The sequence below is a fragment of the Pelophylax lessonae genome (genome assembly GCF_965119305.1).
Source record: "Pelophylax lessonae genome assembly, chromosome: 2".
Classification (NCBI taxonomy): domain Eukaryota; kingdom Metazoa; phylum Chordata; class Amphibia; order Anura; family Ranidae; genus Pelophylax; species Pelophylax lessonae.
In genome coordinates, this window is record NC_138769.1 from 356,245,860 (window position 1) to 356,264,594 (window position 18,735).

Here is an 18,735-nt window from a genome sequence, read left to right on the forward strand (position 1 = left end):
AGACATGTTGGTAGGTTAATTGGATCCTGTATAAAATTGGCCCTACTATGTATGTATGAATGTGAGTTAGGGACCTTAGATTGTAAGCTCCTTGAGGGCAGGGACTGATGTGAAAGTGTAATGTATATGCAAAGCGCTGCGTAAATTGACAGCACTATAGAAGTACCTGAAATAAATGTGTGTACACTTCCTACTGATCCCTACTAACTGTGCATTGGTGTGGTCACTTAAGGAGGTATGGGGGGGGGGGGGGGATTCAGATTTTAGTGCTGAATCACCAGTCTCAACTCCCAGAAGAGGGGCAGACAAGGATCACGTCCCAGTGGACTTAGATGTGTGTGTTTGTGCGCGTGTTTACTTTTAAACAAGTGCTTTAAAAGCTGCATTTGTTTTCTTTTTTAGGCTCTCGAGCCAGTAAGCCTGGTTTTTCATAAGAACAAGCTGTGCTGCAGATATACCAGTATCAGGGTTGGGACAAACTATTGACAGGAATGGTTACAATTTCCAGCTATTATTCATTTATGTAAAACCTTTATCCCAGAAGGGGGAAAAAAAAAAAAAACTGTTGCTAAAAATGCTTTTATGGTGTTAGCTGGAATTTGGCTTCAATTTGCTAGTACATCTGACATTTCTCTCCCTCAGGAATACAAATACTGCTGTCCACAGGTGCCCTTGTGCACTTTCTTTCAGAGTGCAGGCACTCTAAGGCCTCATGGACAGCTTTTCTAAACACCTTTCTCCTGGAAGGAGAAAAGCGGTGACAAGCGCCTAAAGCCGTGGGTTTTTTTTAAACGCATTTAGGTGCATCAAGGTCTTAGGTGTTCGTTAATTTCAATGGCTAGAATAATAATTTAATTAGGTCCCTTGAAATGAATGATCACTCAATGAATGATTTGTCTAACATCAATGCAAGGGGGGGTTGGGGCCGGTCAAATGCCCCTTAAATGTGGGTTTTTAATGCCCAGTGCGCATGAAGACTAATACAGGAGGCGTGAAAACCGAGGAAAAACGGAAAGAAAACCATCTAATGACTGGTAAGCTGCAATAGATTTTCTCCCAGACTATTGCTAGTTTTCAGGTAACATTTGTTTTGGACAACAGCAGTAGGGAAAACTAAATTCTTAGTGGCCTACCAACCCTTGGAATCCCACAAGTATGGCAAGATACATGGATAGACTAAGCAGAGGCTTTTGGTATAGAGATTGTCAATAGATTTGTAAGAAATGTTATTACACATAAGTCGTGAAGTTTAGGTTTCTTCAGCAAAATAGGTGGACAACCTAAAGCAAGATTTGCCAATCAGGGGTTTGTTTTCATTTTCTGACCAGGAGTAGAGAAATGGCAAGAGGAAAATAGTATTCTATAAAAGGTATCAAAATTTATAGGTTTCAGTTCCTGGAGTTAAAGTGGTTATCAAACCACTGTGATCTCTTCATTCAATCCTCTCTGTTTGAGAATGATAGGTGCACTGTGCTTTATTAATATTTATTTTATAAGAAAAAGAATGTGACCTGAAGCACAGACTGCAGCATGCCTCCATCCCTTACTGTATATACAAATAAAATAGCACTGGTCGTGGGAATTTAAATGAGGCAAGCCACTGTAAAAAATGGAGGTCAGAGGAGAGCTGCGGATGACGGAGGCACATAAACTGACCACGGTGTCAGGGCTCAGCAGCCATTATAAACTGGTCAGTTTACAGGGGGGAGGGCAGAACCAGTAAGGATCAGCCAGGTATTTCATGTGATATAAAGGGCCAAATTACACAGCACAAGCACTGGGCTGTATAACATGCTTAAAAAGGAACAGGAGCTGCTTTTTTTTTTTTTTTTTTTTTTAGGGTAACACTTTAAAGCGAAGTCCCACCCTAATTTTGAACTTGTTATTCCAGCAGTGATAGGTATGTTAAATAAGAATTGGGCAAGAAGATTTTTTTCTTTTTTTTGGGGGGTCCCTTCCCTTATTTTTGAGTATAGATGGTAATACTTCCTCCTTCTGCGGCCGCGGCCCCGGACGTCACTTCCAGCTTTGCATTGCGTCCTGGGAGAGGTTTGTCATCAATCCCAGGAAGCAATGGGCATCGCCGGCTGCTCCTCTCTATTGACGATAGCAATCTACAGTGCATGCGCAAGATTGCCAGGTGCATTCTGGGTAGCCAGCTTGCACTGGAATCAGGAAGAAGGACACAGCGGCTTCCACAGCAGCTTCAGATGCCCACAACGTAGATGGCCGCGCTCTGCTAATGTTTTTAAAAGTAAGAATTTGTATACCATAACACTGTACTAGTTATAGATATGAAAATAGTGGTCATGTACATCACTATGTATTATTATTAAAGGGGTATTGTTAATTAAAAAAGGGATTTTCGGCCACAACTCGGCTTTAAGTAGGAAGCCTAATTACAGTGCATCTTCTGCTTTTCTACAACCAGCCCCAACAACCACTATTCTTTAAAGGGAAAAACAGATAGATTGAAAACTGTTGCCAATAACCTGTTAAATATTTTAAGAGCCTGACTTTCAAAATCTTGCCACCAAATCAGGTACATGTACGTCATTTGACTTCAAGTGGTGCCTGCAGCAACAGGCATCATCCCGGTATTTTTTTTTTTTTTTTTACAGCTGGCTACTGACTTATATAAAAGCCATCCTAGTTGCCAATTACCTGCTGGGTGGCTTTTACAGGCAGTGGGAGGAGTCGCCCCCCCCACACTGCCACTCCGGGCCTCTACAGTCTCACCTGGGAGCCTGGAATGAACCCCGGCTTACCACAGAGCTAGTTGAGGAGAGGAGAGTTTCCTATGAGCTTTAAGGCATAGGAAATTAGAAGCAATGAGCATTTTCATCACTTCTGGTTTCCCAGATTTAAATAGCTCCATTTTAAAATTTGGAAAGTATCTGATCACACCAATCTTGGAGTGATCAGATGCATTTAAAGGGCAGATAAAACATCTGGGATCTAATAGACTACAGATCTCTCCATAAAGAGTACCTGCTTCCACTACTGCCCATTGCTGTCACAAAGTATGTTTACATTGTTGAGACAGCAATAAAAGTAATAGAAGGGGGAAAAAAAAAAAAAAAAAAAAGTGTAAAAAATAAAAAAAAAATTATGAAAAACAAACATTAAATTTTTTTTTTTTTTTTTTTTAAAGCGACCCCGTCCCCCCATGCTCACACGTGTTGGTCCCGCAAGCATATGTAAATTTTTGCATTCGAAAAGCTGCTGCCCAAATACAGTTCGACATAAAAAATTTGCAACACCCACCATTTTATTCTGCTTTAAAAAAAAAAAATTATATTATATTATATATATATATATATATATATATATATATATATATATATATATATATATATATATATATATATATATATATATATATATATAAATGTTTGGAGGTTCTAAGTAATTTTCTAGCATAAAAAACAGATTTTGACTTGTAAACAAAAAGTAACAGAAAAAGACCTGGTTTTACATTAGAAAGAAGATGCTTGGCACTTAAGAGCCGGTTCACAATGACATCACATGCACACTGCTCTGAAAATCACCAGCAATGTCTGTGCGATGCGAATTCAGCCATACAGATTGTATGGCTGAATTTGCATCGCATTCAGACCAAAGTCGCACAGGACACTTTTTTGGGTCCGCACCAGAATCTGATCCCATGGGTGTTCACACCTATACGATCCAATTAATGTCTAAACTGACAGTTCGCACTGCGATATACAAACTGATCTGGGGGTGTCGTTAACTTTGTATTGACACCCCCAACGATTCGCATATGGCAGTGTGAACTGCCTGCGAGTTGAGTGCGATGCAGGAACCCACAGTGGATTTGCAGGGCTCCTGCATCGCATGTGTGTGAACCAGGACTAAATGATTTACAAAACACAATAGGAGATGGAAATCCCCTTCTGTTTACCAGACCCAAGCTTCATTACACATCACCAAGCCTTTATCTATTCCACTTTTCCAGAGTCAGCCAGTTATAGCAGGGCACTGCACAATCTTTTCACATTCTGCTTCCAGAAGAGTATAACCTATTCTTACATCATCCTCTATCCTACTATCTTTGACAAAAAGCCTTGAGTCCTATAGTATAGCTAATAAAATAGAGGTCTATATTAAACATCGCTCAAAGTAAATTAAAGAACAGGGATTCATTTGTTACCTGGATACATTATACAGCACTTTATAGATATCAGAGAACGATTCAAATTGATACCTGCCCCAAAGAAGCCAATGTCTCTACCACATTTATGCAAAGATATACTCTATAGCTGGGGTTAATCCTTTTCATACCAACTTATGAAGGATGGGCAATACACTTGTCAGGATGAAGACAGTCAACATGAATTTATATTACCTGCCATGCAGGAAAAAGCTTCAGCTAAGACACAGGGAACTTTTCACAGGAAGGTGTACACCCTCTCTGGACCAGAACAATTCTTATATTTCTGATATTTGTCAGTTTATTTCGACAACAACTTTGTAATTACCTAACAAAATAATAGTTACTTTAATGCAATGATAGCCAAAAAAACGGTGTAGGGCTCTTTCACACGGCCGCTCCGCTTGTCCGCAAATCATCCTATTTTTTTGCGGATGATTTGCGGACATAATGTAAGTCTATGGCATTGCGGATGTCAGCGGATGACCATCCGCTGACATCCGATTTTCCTCCTTTCAGTTCTGTTCCGTTTTTTGGAACGGAACAGAACCCCATTTTTTCATCCGTGTAAAAAACGGAAAGGAAGGAAAATCGGATGTCAGCGGTGTCATCCGCTGACATCCGCAATGTCCATAGACTTACATTCTGTCCGCATATCATCCGCAAACGGATGGGATGATATGCGGACACACGGAGCGGATGACAGAAATGTCATCCGCTCCGTGAAAAAAAAAAAAAAAAAAAAAAAAGTCCCGCAGCGGAGCTTTCACACGGAGCGGCCGTCTGAAAGAGCCCTTAGGGGTTTTTTTTTTTAGGGGTTTTTTTTTTAGTGTTACTGTAAACAAAAAAAAGTGTTAATTTTTATAAATATTATATTATATTGGGTCTGATTTAAAACGGATTTAAAAATGATTACACCTTTTAATGGTAAGAAGACAAAAAAAAAAAAAAATCAGCAGGAAAATAGCTAAGCGGGAAAGGTAGGAGTTATTTAGGGCTGATTTCATAAACGTCGGGCTGATTAACGCTTGTGTTGCGTTATGTGCACAAACGCTTGTATTGCGTTATGGCAATGTGCACAAACGCTTGTGTTGCGTTATGGCAATGTGCACAAACGCTTGTGTTGCGTTATGGCAATGTGCACAAACGCTTGTGTTGTGTTATGGCAATGTGCACTAATAAACACTTGTGTTGTGTTATGGCAATGTGCACTAAACACTTGTGTTGTGTTATGGCAATGTGCACTAATAAACACTTGTGTTGTGTTATGGCAATGTGCGCTAAACACGTGTTGTGTTATGGCAATGTGCACTAAACACTTGCGTTTCCACAACACATGGTGATGCACCTGCACTATGTGTGGCATGTTACAGTGCCATTAACTGATAATGAATGGGCTGCCTTAAAGCGGAACTGTACTCACCTTGAATACAGAAATGCATCATCCCTGGAACTCCCCACCGGCTAGTGACATCTTCGGGCGGTAGGTTTCATGTCCCAACTGCAGTCATTGGTCGGACAGAGATGTCACTCCCACGCATGTACGGTAGTTCCGGCAGATTCGACATTACCGAATTGGTGCAGTAAGCGGGCAGGCAGGGAAGTAGCTTTATTGCAGAAGACACAAAGCATGTCTTCTGCATTTAAGTGGTTGTAAAGGCTGAAGAATTGTTACCTTCATGCATTCTATGCATGAAGGTAGAAAACCTTCAATCTGCAGCAGTCCCCCTAATACTTATCTGAGCCCCATCGGGATCCAGCGATGTGTACGAGAACCTCGACTCTCCTTCCTCACTGTTAGAGGCAGCAGCGGGGCTGGTAATTGCAGCCAGTGAGCCAATGAGGAGAGAGGGGGTGGAGCCAAGCCATGGCACTGTGTGAATAGACATGCAGAGCAGCAGTTTGGGAGTGAGCCTGCTTGGGTGCCCCCACAGCAAGCTGCTTCTGCTGTGGGCACTCGGCAGGGGGGGAGAAGCCAGGAGTGTCGGCAGGGGATCTGAGAAGATCTGAGGATTGGGGCTGCTCTGTGCAAAACCATTACACAGAGCAGCCAAGTACGTTATTTAAAAAATCTGCCTGTGTCAATTTCTAGTCCTAGCCTAAAGTTCCACTTTAATGTGATACAAATTCAATTCATGTGTGTTAATGCGCCACAGCAAAGTACTTAATTGTGAATGGGCCCAAAGGGTTAATAAAGGAGTTAATTGGGAACTTTTATTCATTTTTAACCTGTGAGCTCGACATATGTAGATTGAAGCTCATCCCTTTGATCTGCAGGTGAAATAAACAGAATACAAAAATAATAATGTTACTTTGTAACTCTCTGCCTCCCATCTGAAGACCCCGTTCACACAGGGGCGACGCTACTTGCTGGGGCGACCTGTGAAGTCGCGGTGCACACCGCGACCTCGGCGCGACATGCACGGACTTCATATCATTGAAGTCAATGCAGGTCGCTTCCAGGTCGCCCCAAAGTAGTACAGGACCCTTTTTCTAAGTCGGAGCGACTTGTGTCACTCCTATTAGAACGGGTCCTGTGCTAATCAATGGCAGGTGACCCACTGCGACTTGTCAGGTGACCAAGTCGCCTGACAAGTCGCGCTAGTGTGAATGGGGACGAACAGTGCTTATAAACACTGTCAGAAAGGGCATTGACAGCAGTTGTTGCAATAGCTTCTGTATTTAAATGGGAATTGATGAAAAATATGGCATGGGGGGGGGGGGGGGGGCTGGGGGTTTAGTGAGGGAGAAGTACAGGATGTGCTACACACCCTGTGCACTGAAGCCCAAATTTTCTTGGCTGTGACAAACACACCCAATGGTAATGGGAATGTATTTAAATTACAGATGAACATGCATGTAAATACAAAAGTGGTAAAATGTAGTTGTGGTAAATAACGAAAAATGGGTCAATATAGTTAACAAAAAATACAATATGTAGCCGTTAAGGATGTTGCCAAGTATGTTTGGATTGTAGGAGGAACGCGATACATGTAAAAAAAAACCCACCCACTTAGGGAGAATCTATAGACTCCATGCGGCCTGGGTCCCTAGTAAGATATGAACATGGCACTCAAATCTGCAAGAGGGCTAAGCACTTAGCACGGTTGTGCCCAATAAATAAATGCAGTCTAAATAGCAGTAACAAGTGATAATGTCAGGGATATGGCCATTTCAGTAGTGACTGGCTCACTTCACACACAAAGATCTTTATTTTCCAGAGGCGCAGAAGACTAGAAGGCCTGTGCTCTAAAGTGCCAAAATTAAACAGAAACCTGATGCGTCTGAAAGAGGCTATTCTGCTGGTGAAACTTTCCAGATGTGCCCGATGAGCCAGGCTACAGAAGTACACATACTGTCTGTGTATAGAAACAACAGAATAAAAAAAGAATGGCTGTTATACAAGACCTTCATATCAATTTGAACAAGCAGAAAACACAGAAGGCTAACAAGACAAGTACTGACTTGCACAACTCAAAATTTGAATGAAAAAGGACAGGTTTTAGCACAATATTTTTTAAGGGGCTTTTGGTAAATAAAATTTCCAAAACCACTAATAAAAGACAGGAGCACAAACATTCATATGTATTTGGTCTAAAACTAGGTAGACACAATTTGCAGAAAGTGTGGGAGAGAATAGGTAGAATCTGAAGTGCCCTCTAAGAACATGAATATGCAGTGATATGGACAGTCAGAAGAGACAGGGGAGATGCCAGGTACATACAGGTGCCTTTCTAAGTTTACCAAGTGGATCTTTAACGGAAATCCTACTATGACTGTCATGAGCCACATTTACGCAATACCCACCGACGTGCAATGTCAAGTGCATAGCAACTTGTGTTAGCATATGTTTTGATGTATTCGCACTGATGATAATGAGGGAAAAAAAAACAAACAAACAAACAAACAAACAAACACACATATACATATACATATACATATACATATATATATATATATATATATATATATATATATATATATATATATATATATATATATATATATATATATATATATATATATATATACACACACACACACACATATACACATACATACACACACACACACATACACACAGTATCTCACAAAAGTGAGTACACCCCTCACATTTTTGTAAATATATTATATCTTCATGTGACAACACTGAAGAAATGACACTTTGCTACAATGTAAAAGTAGTGAGTGTACAGCTTGTATAACAGTGTAAATTTGCTGTCCCCTCAAAATAACTCAACACAGCCATTAATGTCTAAACCGCTGGCAACAAAAATGAGTACACCCCTAAGATAACCACTTAAGCCCCGGAAGATTTTACCCCCATTCCGACCAGGGGGTATTTTGCGATTCGGCACTGCGTGAATTTAACGCACAATTGCGCGGTCGTGCGACGCTGTACCTAAACGAATTTGACGTCCTTTTTTTCCCACAAACAGAGCTTTCTTTTGGTGGTATTTGATCACCTGTGCGATTTTTTGATCACGCGCTATAAACAAAAAAAGAGCGTCAATTTTGCAAAAATAGCAATATTTTTCACATTTTTTTATATGAAATTCCCCCCAAAAAAAATGTAAAAATCAAAATTTTTTAAAATTTTCGGCCAATTTATTTTATGCTACCTATGTTTGGTAAAAAAAAAATCGCAAAAAGCGTATTTTGATTGGTTTGCGCAAAAGTTATCGCGTTTACTAACAAAGGGAAAGATTTTTGTCATTTTTGTTGTTTTTTTTTTTAACGCGTAATGGCGGCGATCTGCGATTTTTTTTGCGGTACTGCGACATTGCGGCGGACAGATCGGACCCTTGACTGACATTTTTGACACTTTTGGGGTTACCAGTGACATTTCTACAGTAATCAGTGCTATATATATGCACTGTTACTGTAAAAATACACTGGTAGTGAAGGGGTTAACTTTATTTGGAAGGGAGGGGCTGTGTGTGTCCCTAGGGGCGTGGTTTCTACTGTGATTGGCTGTGGCTCTAGCTGTAAAGACACTGATCAACGGATCTACATACCAGATCCGTTTTATCAGTGTCTTTGCAGCGAAGAGAATGACAGGCAGTTTGTTTACACAAGCTGCCTGACATTCTCCCTCTCCCCCGCCGATCGCCGAGTGACCGGCGGACATCGGGTCCGCTGGTCACACGCGCGGGGGGGTCCGTGACCACGCGGGAGCGCGCCCCGGGGGGCGCGCGCTCGCTCCCTAGACCCTCACAAGCAAGCAACGTAGCCCTACGTTAGTTTGCCTGTGAGGGGCTGACCGCCGACGTAGATAGTCGTGCGGCGGTCGGCAAGTGGTTAAAATGTCCAAATTGGGCCCAAAGTGTCAATATTTTGTGCGGCCACCATTATTTTCCAGTACTGCCTAAACCCTCTTGGGCATGGAGTTCACCAGAGCTTCACAGGTTGCCACTGGAGTCCTCTTCCACTCCTCCATGAGGACATCACGGAGCTGTGGATGTTCGAGACCTTTCGCTCCTCCACCCTCCATTTGAGGACGCCCCACAGATGCTAAATAGGGTTTAGGTCTGGAGACATGCTTGGCCCGTCCATCACCTTTACCCACAGCTTCTTTAGCAAGGCAGTGGCTGTCTTGGGGGTGTGTTTGGGGTCGTTATGTTGGAATACTGTCCTGCGGCCCAGTCTCCGAAGGGAGGGGATCATGCTCTGCTTCAGTATGTCACAGTATATGTTGGCATTCATGGTTCCTTCAATGAACTGTAGCTCAGTGCCAGCAGCACTTATGCAGCCCCAGACCATGACACTCCCACCACCATGCTTGACAGTGGGCAAATTACACTTGTCTTTGTACTCCTCACCTGTTTGCCGCCACACACCCTTAAAACCATCTGAACCAAATAAGTTTATCTTGATCTCATCAGACCACAGGAGATGGTTCCAGTAATTCATGTCCTTAGTCTGCTTGTCTTCAGCAAACTGTTTGCGGCCTTTCTTATGCATCAGCTTTAGAAGTGGCTTCCTTCTGTGACAACAGCCATGCAGACCAATATGATGCAGTGTGCAGCATATGGTCTGGGCACTGACAGGCTGACCCCTCACCCCTTCAACCTTTGCAGCAATGCTGGCAGCACCCATACGTCTATTTCCCAAGGACAACCTCAGGATATGATGCTGAGCATGTGCACGCAACTTCTTTGGTCGACCATGGCAAGGCCTGTTCTGAGTGGAACCGGTCCTGTTAAATCGTAGCTCAGTTTCAGGGTCTTGGCAATCTTCTTATAGCCTATGCCATCTTTACATAGACACCGGGGAGGGAAAATGGCTAATTGGGCCCAATTTGGACATTTTACCTTAGGGGTGTACTTACTTTTGTTGCCAGTGGTTTAAACATGAAATGGCTGTGTATGGGGTAATTTTGAGGGGACAGCAAATTTACACTGTTATACAAGCTGTACACTCACTACTACATTGTAGCAAAGTGTCATTTCTTCAGTGTTATATCTTTTCATGTGACAATAAAATATTTACAAAAATGTGAGGGGTGTACTCACTTTTGTGAAATACTGTATATCATATACATATATATATACATACATACATACATATATATATATATATATATACATACACACACACACACACACCTATCTATCTCTCTATCTCACACACACACACTAAACTGGAGCATAGATGAAATAAGAACATAGCCCTGGATTCAGCTCAAAGCTACAAAAAAAAAAAAAACATTTGGATGAATCCGTTTTATCAAACCAACTTTACAATACAAGCTGTGGCTGTTGGTTCTGCCCTGTACACAATGACATCAACAATACACAATGACATCAACAAGAAAGGAGGGGACATGATCGGCAGAACAAATGTAGCTTTGGAATACTGGTCATTGATACCACAACTGGCAAAAGTTTCAGAATTCTCTATTAAAGCTAAATTCCAATTTTGAATGCACATAAAATGGAATGCAAATTATAAATGCAAGCATGGGCAGTACCTTTATAGCAAGGTTGCCGACATGTCTGCAGATTCCTTGATATCCCCTCTTTAGTCTGGCTTCCATTCCTGTGGAACAGCTTAAATTTCTGCTGCGACTATTCCTCATATAGCGACTTCCGGCTGAGCCACAGTCAGTACACTCCCACTTATAGTACGACTCTACAGATCGTAATCAGCACAGACCCTGGACAGGATTAAATCCATCAATGCCGCCCACTCACTCCTAGATGCATAGCCAGGCCATCCTGAGTCCCACCCCCCAAAATGTCCAGCCCCACAGAGCCCTGCACTCTATGAAAGAAACCCCTTCATTGAAGACATTCCTGAGCTCCGATTGTGTATTCTTGCAGCATGCCAAAACCCCCTTAGCATGCTGCAAGACTGGTATGGCACACATTATGTATGCGTTCGTTCTTTTTTGGGCCACCCGCACTAGCTTTGCTTTCTTTAGAGTGATCTGCATTCAGAAGACTTTTCAGAGAGCATTTCACAGGTGGTGAGGATGTGCTGCAATCCTCTGCATTGCATATGGTTCCACAGACACATCTGGGGACCTTCACCCGACATAAAAGGTCATATTGGGACACAGGAGCCATGTCTGTGCAGCCGCTGCATCCCAACTGACATGAACAGAAACACCTGCATGGGAATGCTCAGAACACCTGTACAGGGTGTAAACATCCCTAGTACAGGCATACTAAAGGATGCTTCATTTATGCTCTCTGAAGATCTTTACGCATGTGGCTTGCTCAGACAGTATTCGACAGGCAGTGAAAAGGAGTTGCATCACCCCCCCCCCTCAAACTGCCTCTGTTTTAACCCACTAAATGCTGGACTCTGGAACTGCTTTTAAAAATATATATATATATATATATATATATATATATATATATATATATATATATGTGGGGAGTTCCCCTTTAATAATCATGCCACTCAACCAGCATTAGAGTCTGATATTAATAAAAATGGGAACTCCACAGCTAAAATAAAAAAAGGAGACTGAACAGCAATGTACAGAGGCACACATTACAAATCATGCCTTCAAGAATTAAAAAAAAATAAAACAATTTGCTGTTCTGCTGTTAAAATAAATAAATAGACAAAAATCAGACCAGGAAAAAAAAAAAAAAAAAAAACACATGATCAAATGAGCCGTCCTATTTGTGTGCACTGCGATGATACATTTGTAAGGTTGCAGCTCTTATTGTTTCATATCTGGCGAAAAGCACAGAGTAGTGAATGGAGTGTGGGCAGTGATAACAGATTTCCATTTACTCCTCTTTCACTACCCACATGAATGCCTGGAAATTACCACAATAACCCCAAGACCCACCCACACCAACTCACAGAACCGGTACCAGGGACTCCCATAGTCCATCCTGAAACTGCAAAGAATCAAGTGGTCATGGGAGATGTATCAGGACTGGCAAAGGAAATCAGATCACTTAGAAGTTCAGTCGGGAGGAGTGGTAACATCAGACAGCAGCTAGTTGTATGAAGCTAAAAGGAGGCAAGTTACACACAAACTGACCGTGTAGCTGGGATTCAGTTTACATACACTACATGCATCTGTTGTAGGGAGGAAATCCTGGAGATCAGCTTTAAATTCGGTCAAGGATATCTGGGCTACTGCCAGGACTTAGATTGATGTCAGGGTCAGGTGGCTTCAGCACTCTAGCATGCAAAGCATCTGACAATCCCAAAAGTGTCAGAGGCCAATAAAGTCTACCCTAGGCCATGTTTTTTGAGGTCTGCTCAACTTCTAATGGTTCCGGTTGACCATTGTCATTGAGACAGACAGTTAGGGGTATTCCTAGATTTCAGAAAGGTTATTAGAACAAAAAGGGTAAGGCCCCTTTCACACTTGTGTGACTTCAAAGTCACGCGATTTTGACTGGGCTTGAATGTCTTTGGCCTCAAAATCGTGCCAAAGTAGTGCAGGGACTACTTTGAAGTTGGTGCGACTTCAAGTCGCACTGATATGAATGGTACTCATTGGATATAATGGAGAACGACTTGTCATGCGATTTTGCAGTCCCAAATCGCATGACAAGTCGCACAAGTGTGAAAGGGGCCTAATGGTAAACATTCTGGAGGCAATCAAGCCTGGAGTTTCCTACAACTTGAGACCTTCCTTCTCCCCCCCCCCCCACTTAACTTTGCATCTCCAGGATAGAAAAATGAAAGTAGTCTCACCAGCAGGACTGAGAAGGGAAAAATATAACCTGTATCTTCTCCATACTCAATTCAAAAGAAATAGATTGCTTTTACAATTATTACCTCAAAATATAGTGTATGGACAACAGGGGAGCGATATTAGGATGACTTGTCTGTGTACATTTACTAGTTTTGTTCAGAAATCCCAACTCCAAGCCAAAATCTATTTATTTTTGCTCACTGAACCCCAGGAATGTTGAAAAAGCAACCCTTGCAGTGGCTGTCCCTGCCCCCCCCCCCTTCTGTTCAGTGGGAAAATTTCCACTTAATCAGTGCCACCAGCTATAGCTGGCAGTGCTGATCGCTGTATTCTGATGGCAGGAAGGATACAGGAGGATTCCCCACTCACATTGAATTTGTAAACGGTGGGAGATCGAGTCAATTTTTGTCCTTCAACCAGCTGGTTAACCGAGAAATTATTCATTTATGGACTGCCTTAGTCTAGGGAGTCTGAACAGGCATCATTACTGTATGGTATGGGGCTTCTGGGTCATTATGCGTAGTGCAGGAATATTAACCCAGCGGTGGTGGAGGGGAGCATGTAAATAAGGTACTCCTTAAAGGAGTAAAGCTGGCCATACATGGATCAAAATCCAGACAGTTCAGTGGGGGGGGGGGGGGGGGGGTCAGCCACATTTCAATCCCTGTGTGGGCAGGGAGGTTGTGGAGAAGTCATTCTACCAATCAACTTCTGTAAAACTGCCCTGGTGGATTTTTCCCGCTCGATCGGTGCTGCAGACTGTAGCTGGCAGTGCTGATCAGTGTATTTTGATGGCAAGGAAGTCTCCCTGATGTCAGCAGGGAGGATTCCTTCATCCACAGGATCCATGGTTAAATGGGAAAAAAAAAAAACACAAAAAAAAACAAACACTCAATGAGTTTTTTTTTTTTTCTTGTCTGTGTACCACTAGACTAAATTAGCATTTAACCCTTGCAATGCAGGTGAAGCCTACTAAGGCAGGCCATAGATGGTGCAAATTTCTTTCCTGCAACCCATGGAAATTTGCACAGTTCCCCCATCAATCCCTCCTGCTGAGCAATTGTCTGCTCAAAGCTAGGGTGAGTGGGCAAAGGCGCCCCCATCGGGAGAAGACAGGGATTAGTGCTATGGGACATAGCTATTGCTAGCAATAATTGCAACTGGATCTGGCAGGCTGGTTGTACCCCAGCTGATTGATCAACTTGATACATTCAGCCTGCCCACACACTGCTTGAATCTCGGCCAGTTCCTGCTGAACGGTCTATGGCCGGCCTAAGAGTTTGTGTCACATTCCTGGAATTCAGCTTTAATGTGGTGGTGACATGGTCACATCACACCTATGTGTGCATTTATTTTAGGACACAGTATGACAATAGAGCTATTTAGATCATGTCAACCCCCTACAGTGTGTCACAGTACACACACTGACGTCCTAAAGTTGTTATGCACACACTGCAGAGAAAGACATCCTCCAACGGATGCCTTTCATAGTTTAAATAGCTGGAAAATGCAGAAGTGCGATTCCAGCTTAAAATAAAGAGGTCATGGAAGCTTACAGATCAACAGCTGCACTGTAGTATACTGTACAAAATATATTTCATTATAAATACTGATGAAGATTATCTTCAGTCCTTCATGTGTTCACAGGCCTTTTTAATTGCTTCTAAAGCACAGGCCTTAATTGGACAGTCTTTCATATAAATCTAGCACAGCACTTCTGACACTTGTCTATGGGGAGCAATGTGCTGATGTGAGAATTATCAGGCATAATAGAATTCAAAGGAATAAAACACACTCCATTCACACAATACAAATACAACTTGGGTTTACAGGAAGAGACTTACAATGGGTTACTAAGTCCCACCATGCGTATAATAAGCAGAATTTGCTACAATTAGCGATGCACTGAAGTTTCAGCAGAAGAAACCTATTGGCCAAAAAAGTTGCCGATAATGGTGCTGAAAACGCACAAGATTTTACTGTGCTCTTGTGGGGTTTTTTTTTTTTTTTTTAAATAGGTAATTTGATTTAAAAATCGCATCAAAAACTTAACAGGTACGTTATTGATGCATTCTTCCTGCGTTTTCAATGCATTTCAACGGGGAGGTGTGTTTGGTGTGTTTTTTTTTTTAAACTGAAATTAAAAATGCAGCAAGCAGGATTTTTAACACCACAACGGAATGCAACAGACCAGTGTGAAGACATACATAGAATTGAAAGGGATGCATTTTTCTTGCGCTTAATGGCCGACAATAAAATGAATATTCATTTAAGTTCACATTATTTAAAAAGTTGAAATATATATATATATATATATATATATATATATATATATATATATATATATATATATATATATATATCTATATTTTATATTCTATATAAAAAAAAATATAAATTTTTTTTTTTTTTTTTTAAACCTGTCATTTTCGGCCAAGTGCATCCTGCATTTTCAGTTTCGGCACCAAAATTTCTATTCGGTGCACCTCTAGCTACAATATATGTAATGGCTACTGTAGATTAGACTTATGTACCGGGATGATGTCTGTTTCACTGCAGGAAAGGAAGAGGCCAGGTCCTGAAAGCCAGATTACCCAACAGACAGAACAAGACCATAATTAATCTTATTAAAGCCGATTAACTTCTCTAAGGATACTGGAAAGTGTTTGGAGCTAAAGATCAAATACTGTATATTAGAAATGAATATGATGTACCAAAAATGCAAAAGCATTACAATGTTAAATGGTTTATGACACTTCCAGAACAAGTTTGCCCATATAGAGTTCTATAAACAAACCAACTCTCAGGACACAAGAGAATTACTTTAGCAACAATCCCAGTCAAACTTTTAGGGTTCATTCACACCATACGTGCATGAAAACGGATGGGAAAACCGCACAGATTTCACTTGCAGAGACATCAGTTTTCATGCGTGTTTCAGTGAATTTTTATACACGCTGACATCAGTTAATTTAGGGGTTCACACCACAGTGTTTGTCGCATCAGTCTTTTTTACGCGCAGAAAACTGCATACATGTTGCAGATTCCTGGGCAGAAAAAAAATCTGCATAGGATACCAGTGTTGTGGTATGAACAGGGCACAGAGAACTGTTTTTTTTTTTGTGCCCTTATAGAACACATGCAGTAAAACTGACATTTCTGTACATGGTGTGAACGAGGTATGAAGCTCATATTCTAGGCTGGCAGAAAAAAACAAAACAATCCTGAGGATCTTGTACTTCAGTAACACCCATCTGAAATATCAAGAAGCACATATGACCCCCTCCAGAGCTACAGAGTCTGGGCTGAATATTAACACTGGAGACTCATGCACCAGGCTAAATGCCCAGTGTGCATGGGGCCTTACCTGTAAAATCCTCATCTTGAAATACATTACAGGACACAGGATTTTGGTCTTAGACCAGGAGTTATGTAGCTCCCGACACCTGGCCCTTGATGGTACTCAAGGTAAACTTTTGATCAATTGAAGAAAGGTTAAGGTTCGAGCCACAGAAAAGAATCGAATATGAGTGCCAACTGACTCACACCAAGAAATGTACGCTTTCCACGTCCAATTGTATATCTTGCTGGAAGACGACTTCACCATAGTAGGGATCCCTGATCCAGACAAACCCCTATCCCTCAGTACCTGGCTTTCAATAGCCAAGCCATTAAAACCAGTGACTGTAAAGCAGGATGGTAGATTAGCCCTTGGGACAACTGGTCTTCTCTGAGAGGAAGCCCCCAAGGGACGTTTACGGCCACCGGGATGATTGGAAGATCCTCGCTCTTGATTCCTTACCGTGGCCCTTGGATGCCTGCGGAGTCTGTCAGAGGATCCCGTGACCTCGTCACGAACTTCAGTATCCTCCTGTGGAGCCAAACCTGCTAAAAAAGGAGCTGCATGTATGACTGTGCAAACAGAACTGTCTTGAAGGTGGACTCAGAACCTGTATGCAAATCGGGAGAGAGAACTGTGTGTGACAGCAGCCGGTGAATCATGGCCTGAGGTTCATGAAATTTGTCCATAGGAAGGACCATGCTGGTCAGAATTAAAAATCAGACCTAGGTAAATCAATTCCCTGGACAGGGATAGGAGGGACCTTAGGTAGTTCAGACATCACCTGAACCTTTGCAGGAAATAAATCCACACAAAAAAAAAAAAAAAAGAAAAACTTTAGCTCCCTTTCTGGGTACTCCGAAAAGAAACATTTCACAGATCGCCTTGACGCTCACAAAAGAAGTCCACAGAGCCAGAAACCAGCGAAGATGTCCTCCACCCCAATGATGCTGAAGGGGTCTTGTCTGCTGGTCCGGAGAAGCTAGCTCTAGGCTTACCAGACCAAGGTTGCTTGGAACCTCCGGGGGAAGATTTAAAAGATCTATTTCCCTTATTCTCTGTCCCAGAAGCACAAAATAATTTTCTATAGGCTGAGAAGGAGGGCCCCCGTCTGCGACAAGTCTCTTTCCCTTTCCCAGACTGTGGCAGAAAAGGATTCCCCCCCATGATACCCTTAATGTCATCATCCAGGGAAGCCCCAAACAGGCGATCACCTTGAAAAGGCAGATCAATAGGAGCTTTCTTAAAGGTATGGACCAGTTATTAAGCCACAGCAAGCGACTAAATCACCACTGCTGAAACAGAAAGTTTGGACAGCACAGGAGCTGCATCCAAAGCATCACAAATAAACTGTAGACCATGGACCCACTGGTCCGCTAAATCAACATAAGTAGCAGAGACCTGCTCACTCTCCAGTCCCTGGCGCAAAAGCTTGGCCCATTCAGTTCGGGTCTGTGACCAGGGCTTAGGCAAAGACTGGCCGCAATGCCGAACCAGCCATATTAAACATGCTGCGTGCCACAGCCTCTGCTTTCCTGTCAGTTAGGTCTTTAAAAGACAGGGATTACTCTACTTGGATCATGGTTGCTTCATTCAACCTGAAAAACAGGAGGGACCACCACTTGTGAACTAGTCCACTTTTTTTTTTTTTTTTTTTTTAAAGTGACTCCTCAAAAGGTTAACGTACAGCAAAATGTATGGGGACTATAAAAAGGATAATTTTGGTTGTTCCCATTCCTTACAGGAAAACCTGTCAAAATAAGGCACATAAGGAAACACCTTTGGAGTATGAGGCAACTTATGCATACCAAACGACACAGCCATGTCCAAGGCTACATCAGCCGCATCCTACATTTTTAAAGTCTCATGCACTGCAGTGATTCATTCGCTGCTGTGACTATGGAGGAATCACCCTTACTACCGAATGGATCTGGGAGTGTAATATCAAGTCCCCCTGGACGGCATTAGGCTCAGAATCAGATGAGAGACAGAGAAGGGGAAGGTGGGGGACGCTTCCTCCTGGGCCTTTTCCCACACGCCACTTCC

At 42.2% G+C, this 18,735-nt stretch overlaps 1 protein-coding gene across 1 annotated transcript in view; it reads right to left on the reverse strand.

The window, feature by feature from the left end:
- The window catches only part of CLIC4 (chloride intracellular channel 4), a 123,918-nt gene that overhangs the window by 51,026 nt on the left and 54,157 nt on the right, over window positions 1–18,735 (reverse strand). The gene's annotated exons all lie outside the window — the stretch shown is intronic.